This window comes from Chrysochloris asiatica, unplaced genomic scaffold (assembly GCF_000296735.1).
Source record: "Chrysochloris asiatica unplaced genomic scaffold, ChrAsi1.0 scaffold00043, whole genome shotgun sequence".
Lineage (NCBI taxonomy): Eukaryota > Metazoa > Chordata > Mammalia > Afrosoricida > Chrysochloridae > Chrysochloris > Chrysochloris asiatica.
Window position 1 is genome coordinate 15,368,813 of NW_006408561.1, and position 9,162 is coordinate 15,377,974.

The window sequence follows — 9,162 nt, forward strand, 5'->3', positions numbered from 1 at the left end:
AAGAACAAACAAGTCTATGTTGGAAGAAGTACAACTAGAATGCTATCTAGAAGCCAAGATGACTAGACTCGTTTGTCATACTTCAGGAGGGACCAGTCCCTGGAGAAAGACATCATGGTGGATAAAGTGGAGGTTTCGTGAAAAAGCGAGACTTCCAATAAGATGGATTAACATAGTGGCAGCAGCAATGGTCTCAAGCATAGCAGCAATTGTGAGTATGGCACAGGACCAGTAGGTGTTTCCTTTTGTTGTACACAGTGTCACTATGGGTCAGAAATAACTCAAAGGCACTTAACAAAAACAACTACTACTTTGAGGATGCAAGTCTTTCACAGTCCTATTTCAAGTGCCTTCCAACCTGAGGCTTTCATCATCAGGTTCTAGATCTGACAATGTTCAATAGCTAAACATAAGAGTTTCAGTGGTTGGCTAATCATTCAGAAGTAGTATGCTTCTCCTTTTTCTATAGTCTTTATTAACCCAGAAGTTCCTCTGAAACCTGTCCGCCATGGGTGACACTTATGGTAGTATTTAAAATATTGGTGGCATCACAAAAATACACAAACCACCAGAGTTCAAAAAACTGACAGATCTATGGTAGTGTTTTTTTGTCATAGTCTGAAAATTTATTTATTGACTATATTATGTTTTCAAGCTAATCTTTTTTATTAGTAGAATTCTTTAAATTGTTACATTGCTGCTTGAGGTTTTCAATAGTATATCTGATCACCACTGACAAAATTTTTAACTGAGATTTGAAGGGCATTTTCTCTCAGTTGTTCTTTGTAGGCCATGTATGGTACCTTTCCAATTGCAAAGTTTTTGTTTGGGTATTTGATCACTTCCTTTCTATGTTTCAGTTAAAAAGATTCTATTGGTTTCCCATTTTATTAATTTTTATGATTCCTTTTTTGTTGTGATAATTGTATATGTTACAAAATATTTTTTATTTCTACCTTTTCACATGCATAATTTGGTGACATTGTGTGATCATTTGTATTCAACTATTTTATATATCTTGTGTAAATATGTGTTTTTTTGATTTTGGATCTTTGAATTTTAAGTTACTTTTACTATAACAAGTTAGTGGAATTACCGTAACAATTCACATATTTAAAAGATAAATTCAAACTGATTGAAGTATCCACATATGGTCATAATATAAGTACTTACAAAACAAGTATGTTAGATTTGAGCAAAGATCTTTGACCTTAGACACAGATCATCTGCATCTCAATCTTCAGTTATTTTTTAGTGTAATGACGTTAACTTGAAGATGAAGTGCAAGTACCAATTATACTAACCAGGACCCAAGCCACTAAAAGAGCATTTTACAAATAAAGAGGCCCTTGTGTTGTTGTTGTTGTTATGTGCCGTGGAGTCAGTTCCGACTCATAGCGACCCTGCACAGGGTTTCCGAGGCTGTTAATCTTTACGGGAGCAGAACGCCTCATCTTTCTCCCGCGGAACCGCTGATAGTTTCAAACTGCTGACTTTACGGTTCGCAGCCCAATTAGTAACCACTACGTGTACTTACTCTTAAATGGTTAGCTAAAGTGATGAACATCTGATAGGTTTAATGCATTTGAGCAGTAAGAGCGTAAACCTTTCAGTTAGCTACTAAGTGTATATCAATAGAATCTTTTCCTTGTATCTAGCAGCAGTTCACTAAATCATCACCCAGAGTTCCATTCATTCGTTATCTCCTTATTATTTTGTTGCCTATATGATGCTGGGGCTAAACTGAATGTATTGAAATAAAAAGTTAAACTTCACTGAAGACATTGGAGAAAGCAAGGCTCTAGGAATTGATAGAATACCAATTGAGATAACCCAACAAATAGATGCAATGTTGGAAGCACTTATGTACATCAAGAAATTTGGAAAACAGCTATCTGGCCAACCAACTATAAAAGAGCCATGTATGTCTCTTTTCCAAATAAAGGTGATGAAACGGAATATAGAAATGATTGAACTATATCATTAATATCACATGCAAGTAAAATTATGTTATATTGTTTTTTGTTAAGTACTGTCGAATCAATTCTGACTCACAGCAACCCTGCATAGGATTTCCAATGAGTGACTGGTGTGTTTGAACCATACCCTTGTGGTTAGCAGTCCAGTGATTATCCTACAGTGCCAAACCAGTACTCCTAAAATGTTATGCATAATTCAAAAACAGTTGCAGAAGTACATTGACAGAGAACTGAAAGAAATTCCAGCTTGATTCAGAAGTATGTAGAATGAGGTCATTTTTTAAGGCAAGTCTTAGCTAAAAGCAGAAAATAGCAGAAAGATATTGACCTGTGCTTGATTGACTATGCAAAGGCATAGACTGTTGGATCATAACCAATTACAGATAACATTCCAAAGAATGGGTATTCCAGAACAATAAATTAAGCCCTGATGGTGTAGTGGGTTAAATATTGGACTGCTAACTGCAAGGAGTTGTTCCATTATAGAAAGAGGCTGTCCGCTCCCAAAATTTAAAGTTTCAGAAACTCTAAGGAACAACTGTACTGTGTCCTAGAGGATTGCAATGAGTTAGAATCAACTGGACAACTGGAGACTTTTAGTTTTTTTTTTTTAAATTGTGCTCCTGAGGAACCTATGCATAAACCAAGAAGCAGTCATTCAGCTAGGACAAGGGGATAGTGTGTTGTTTAAAACCCACAAAGATGTGTGTCACAGTTCTATTCTTTCATCACATATCTCCAATCTATATGCTTAGTGAATAGTCCAAGAAGCTGGAGTATGAAGAATTCAGCGTCAGGATTGGTAGACAACTCATTAACAACCTTGATAGGCAGGTGACAAACCTCCCTTGCTGAACATGGAGAGGATTTGAAATACTTACTGATAAGGATCAAAGATTACAGCCTTTAGTATTGATTACATCTCAATATAAAGAAAACAAAAGTCCACACAATTGGACAATAAGCAATGCATATCTTGATACGTGAAGAGAAGATTGAATTTGTCAAGGACAAATTAATGTGCTTTGCAAGACAATTCTCCTTAGAAGTGAGGGTGATGAGACCTCATCAAAAGTACTTTGGACATGTTATCCTAAGGGACCAGTCACCAGAGAAGGATGTCATGCTTAGTAAAGTAGACGGTCAGCAAAACAGAGGAAGACTTCAATAAAATGGATTGACACAGTAACCACAACAGTGGACTCAAAGACAAGAATGATTATGAGGATGGAGCAGGACTATACAGTGTTGATTTTTGTTATTCATAGGGTCACTGTAAGTTAGAACCAACTCAGTGGCACTTAACAATAAACAACAACAAAGTTGAGAGTAAATTATATAGAGGAAGATCATCAATTAGCTGGATTGATAAAGTGGCTGCAACAGTGGCCTCAAATAGCAAGGTTGTGCGTCTGACACAGGACTAGGCAGTGTTTTGTTCTGTTGTACAAAAGTGTTCTAAGAGTCAGAACTGACTCAACAACACCTAACAACAATAACAAATGGCCAGTGACCACGTTCTTTGAAAAGAGCCATAGTCATATGCCTTGAGTGGAACTTAAAAATTTCAAGGATATAGAGCAGTGGTTCTCAACTTTTTGGCTGCTCATGATCATTTCTTCACATGTTCGTTGGCTACTTGAATGTCTTCTTTGGTCCCCTGCCCATTTTGTTTTGTTTTGGTGATTATCACTAATTTTTTAAAAAGTTTTTTTATTGTCAATTGAGTGATAGTTTACATGCAGGAACTTCCGTTTTACATTCATTGTTTCATTGCAATGATTACAATCTCCTCTGTACCATCATCATTCAACAGTATTTGCTTCTATACCCTCTGTTGTTTGTTTGTTGTTGCTGTTTTTTGCTGGGGGATGGAATGTACACAAAAACACTCAAGACTATATAATCATTTAAACCAAAGGACATATTCTTCAAGCCTGTCTCCTGGCCACCAGCACCTGGCTGTCACCACACAGTTATCTCTTTCCATGAGTACAGAGTCCTCAGCTCCTTTCTCTTTCCATGCCCTCATCTCTGTCTCTATCTCTGGTGCCACTGCTTCTTTGGATAGGGTCCCACATTCCACTCATGCTCTTCCTCCTTGGTGGTCCTAGAGTTCTCTGTTTCCAGACTACAAGATTAACTACTCCCATTTTTTTGGTTAAAAAGCTTTTACCTTTACAGTTGTGACAGTTGCAATTAGTCATGAAAAGAATTATTCACTATTGAATCATAAGAATCTTATCCCTATCTCCTTTCACCAGACCTATCTAGACAATATGAAAACTATTCAGTGGGGACTCTGCTTTCCCCCACACTCTTTGAAACTAAATTCCCTCTTGAAAACTTCTAAGCCAGTCACTTTGTGCCTTTATAGCCCCTCCCATTTAGGTAGCCAATGCCTGATTTGTCCATCTCTATCAATTCTGCATACAGAGGGGATAGGATTGATCTTGGATACAAAGACTTCTTCCCTCTCAGTTGGTATTTTGAGCTACTACATCCGTACGTATAAGGAGTTCTGGTAGTGTAGTGGTTACGAATCAGGCTGCTAACCTCAAGGTCAGCAGTTCAAAACTATCAGCTATTCCACAAGAGAAAGATGAGGCTTTCGGCTCCCATAAAGATTTACAGCCTTGCAAACTCTGTACAGGATCACTATGAGTCAGAACCGACTCCATGCACACTACCATCATCACCACCACATCCATAATATAGGTCAAGTTCATCAAATTGTAGCAATTTACTTGGGGGTGTTTATTTATATAGATTTGCTCTTGTTGTTGTTAAGTGCCAACTCACAGCGACCCTGTATAGGATTTCCAAGGAGCACCTGGTGTGTTTGAACTGTTGACCTTGTAGTTTGCAGTCCAGTGCTGTTACTACAGCACCACACCAGGAGTCTATATACCCAGGAAGTCATACTCTGGAATCTCTGGGAAAGATCCCAGATATCAATGTATGTATTAATGTATTACATACATATATTGATGTCTGAGATCTTTCCCAAAGATTCCAGAGTATGACTTCCTGAGTATCCTGATTTTATAAGCTTCCCTGGTGATTTTAATGTTTAGACAGTTTTGAGAGTATTTCTCAAATCTTTGTTTTATACAAATCATCTGGAGATCTTGTTAAAATGCAAATTCTGGTTTAGTAGGTGTTGAATGGGAGTGTGGGAATCTTCATTCATAACAATCTTCTAGTTGATATTTATGTTGCTGGCTCCTGGATCACACTATGACTGGAAAGCATGGAGAATTTCTTTTCCTTCTCTGTCATATTCTTACCCTCCCAAGAATTAAATTGATGTGAGATTTAATTCCATGACAACTTCCAAGAATCTTTGTCTTTCCTACTTTGTGGACTTTTATAAGAACTTTTTGCTCTTTAATATAAGCCAGGGCATTGAGACACATTCCTCAACTCTGTGCCTTCTTTATAGCAGGGAGGCCTACTTGCATTTATAGTGCACATAATTGGTAAGTGCCTTAGGCAGGAAGGTAAATATAACTCTGGTCACTGGAAGGATTCCTTCAGTGGCCCAATCTCCCAGTTCTCAAGTTGTAAAACTGCCTTGTATTGTTCCCCTAGGGAGTCCTTCATGTTAACTGCTGGGACAACCTATATCCAAGTGATCCAGCCAACTGTCTTCCCTTTCTACTTAATTACTTGTTGTTGAAATTGCCTCTAATTTGCCCCAGCTTTCTTGAACTTTAAAAGTAACATTGCAATATTCAATGTTCTGTCATAGCCTTTTCTATTTCTTTTGTTCCATAAAATTTACCAAAACACTCTGAGACTGAGTGTGAGTAGCACTTGTTTCATTCTCATGCGCTAGTGAAGGTTCCTGGCTTTGTGCTCAGAGATGCTGATTTGCTGTGTGTTTAGCAGAGTCTGGGATCTGTATCTTTATTGAATTACCCCACTAGAGTGATTTTGTTGTAGATGATTCTGCCTAGGGAGACCACTATTTTTGCTGTAGCTTTTTAAACTTTAATAAAGGGTGTCTGGATTCCCTGGGGATCTTGTTACAGTGAAGCCTCAATTTGGTGGCATGGAGTGCGTGGGGATGAGGTATTTCTACAAAGATCTTAGGTGATGCTGATGCTACTGGGTCCAGGATCTACTGCCATTTGAGTAGTAAGCCTTTAGATCACATAGTTAATGTCACACAATCTAGACCGTTTTTAGGTGTTGTCTTTGACTCCTAGAGACCCTTTGTAATACAGTAAAATTGTTTTTTTGAAAATACGGTTTTCAAAGCTGCAATCTTGAAGGGAGCAAATTGCCAGGACTTCTTTCCCAGGTTGCTGCCGATTGGGTTCGAGCTGACAACCTTTTGCTTAGCTGCTGAGCAGCCATCTGTTGCCCCACCTGGGTTCCTTACAATTTGGACTAGTTACCTTTAAGTCCTGGTGTGGTGCCATAGGATAAGCACTGGACCACAGGTTTGTTTGAACCACAAGGTCAGCAGTTCAAACTTAGTAGACATTCCTTAGAAGCCCTATACAGGGTCGGTATGAGTCAGAACCAACTGACTTAATGTCACTTAACATTATCATAACCTTTAATATAAATTGAAAACTTGTATCATGATGATTAAAGCATAAATGTCTTAAGGGCAAAAATCTCAAATTATAGACTACCAAACTGGGAAGAGATCTTTTGCCCAAGCTCAACCCAAGGGCTTAAGTATGTAGCTCTTTCTCATTGAATTTAAACAAAGTGAATAAATGTAAACAACATTTCTTTTTAAAGAAAAAACTGAATTCAAATGCCTTTTTAGAAGACATGGCTTTCCAGTTTTCCTTAGACTCCCCTTTGCTTCTGAAATACATTTGTCTTTGAATCCATTCCAATTCATGGCAATCCTATCTGTGTGAAAGTAGACTTGAACTCAATAGGGTTTTCCATGGCTGACTTTCCAGAAGCAAATCACCAAGTCTTTCTTCCTAGGTGCCTCTGGGTAGACTTAAATCTCCAACCTTTTGGTTAAAAACTAATCAATCCTTTGAAAATGAATTTCTACATTTGAAGTTTGAGAATGTGAAGGCTATTGTCCAGCCCACTGATGAATTGCTAAATGTTGAAGATCTGGAAACAGATTTTAAATGTGTCAGCATTGCACAAAGCTGGGTACAGAGTGGCTTCACATGCTATTTGTTGTTTGAGTAAATAAAATCTCCATCAAGGTACTGATTTTGAAGGTTCTCTGAAGCTAGAGATTTTACATATAGATATAGCTCTGCTTTGATTTAGTATTAAAAGCATCGAAGTTTATAAAAGAGTGCACTGGGGGGTCACTGTTGTTAGAGATAAGGTTGGTCTTAGTCTTTTGCTTGCTTGATCCATCTAAAGCATCAATAAATTGGAATCTGTCATGTGGAAAGGAAACCTCATCTTTTCAAAATGTCTTTGACAAAAGATGCCATTCTTTCCCATCATCTCCTGTGGAATGTATTAGACTGGAGAAAAAGAAAAGGGAAAGTTTTTATCAAAGAGGAATCCTAATAGACTGAGCAAAAATTGTGGGGTTGGAAAAGCTGAAGTCAAATCTTAGATCCTGCCATTTATTATGTGACTGGCCCTACACAACTTATTTTAGCTGATCATTCTATTTCTGTAGTGAAGGTTAAAATAGTAACCTGCAATGTTATATAATTGGAAAACATAATTAAAATATCTACAACAAAATACATGCAAAGATTCATCATTAAATTACTCTCTTTCTAGATTTGCTTTCAGCAACTATAAATTCTCATTGTTTTTCCACGTAACTTTCTCTAAATCAAATATATAATTTTAGTATATGTTGTTGTTTTTGTTAAGTAATGTCAAGCTGGTTTTGACTCATGGCAACCCTATATAGGGTTTCTAGTTTGTGGGTTTGAACTGCCAACCTTGTGGTTCTCAGTCCAGTGTTGCTCTTACAACACCACACCAGGAGTCATAGTCTGTTTAAATACTGGAAGTTTTACATACACTAGTTGAAGATAAATAAATGGAGGACGGCGGTAAGAATAATAAAAAAAATAGAGTCATTTGAATGAAGTGTTAAATACAGTGTTGAATATTGGGTTGAATATAACATTACAAATCTTTGGCTCTAAACCACATTTTCTCAATGAAGGCAATAGTGCTTTCAAGGGGGCAAAATTCATTCTTGGTGAGCCTCAGATATCTTGGACTTTCTATAGTGCGTGGCCTTTCAAAGATAAAACCTTTGCAACAACAATAAGCGATACATAGTATACCAGTGGTATTAAAATTTCACAGGAGATGAGTTATTAGGAAAAATATCTAAAAAAGCTTTTCAGGTGGGTGATCATGAGTAAGATGTTGAGAAACTCCTTTGGAGGTATATGTTACTTGGAAAATCCATTGAATTGTGTCCATGTGCCCTTTTATAATTCTCCTGCCCTTGTGAGCCATTTAGGTACTGTGCCATGAAGCGAGTCCTTGAAGCTTGGCAGCAGTGAGGGAAACTCCATTCCATCTAAAAACTATCTACCACCTTTTGGCTTCCTCTGATATGCATTACTCCAAACAGCACATTCTTACACACCATCCATTCTCTATTGCTCTTCCATAGATAAACTTTCTACCTCCTCTTTCGGTCATTTTTCTTTGATCTATTCGTCATTGTGCTTTCTAGTCAGAAAATATAAGCGTGTATAAAACACACCTGCCACTTCTCTGTCCAAGGACAAGAAAAAGTCAATGGTTTGAAAAAGAACTGGGCAGATGAAGGAGCCATTTCATCAGTCCTTAGTTGCAGATATCTACTCTTCTGATCTACTCACTTCCCTCCATCCTTTGTCTCACTTGCTTTTCTTTACCTCCTTCCCTGTGTGTCTCCCATGGGCCAGCACAGTTGAGACACATCATAGAACAGATCTGATAATGTTATCTTTCTTAAGGGGATTTACATTCTAGGACTAGAGAGGAAAAAGATAATAAATAGAATAAATAAGTAAATCATGTAGAATGCTAAGTGATCTGTGCTACAGAAAAAGTACATGGCAAGACAATGGGGATTTGGAACTTCTGAGATGAAAGGGAAGTTTACAGAATTAGATGGGGTGATGAGGCTATGCTTTCTTCATTATACACACAATACTTTTCTGATGTAATAATAGCTAAAAATTAGCTAACACTTATTGAAATTTTAACATGTGAC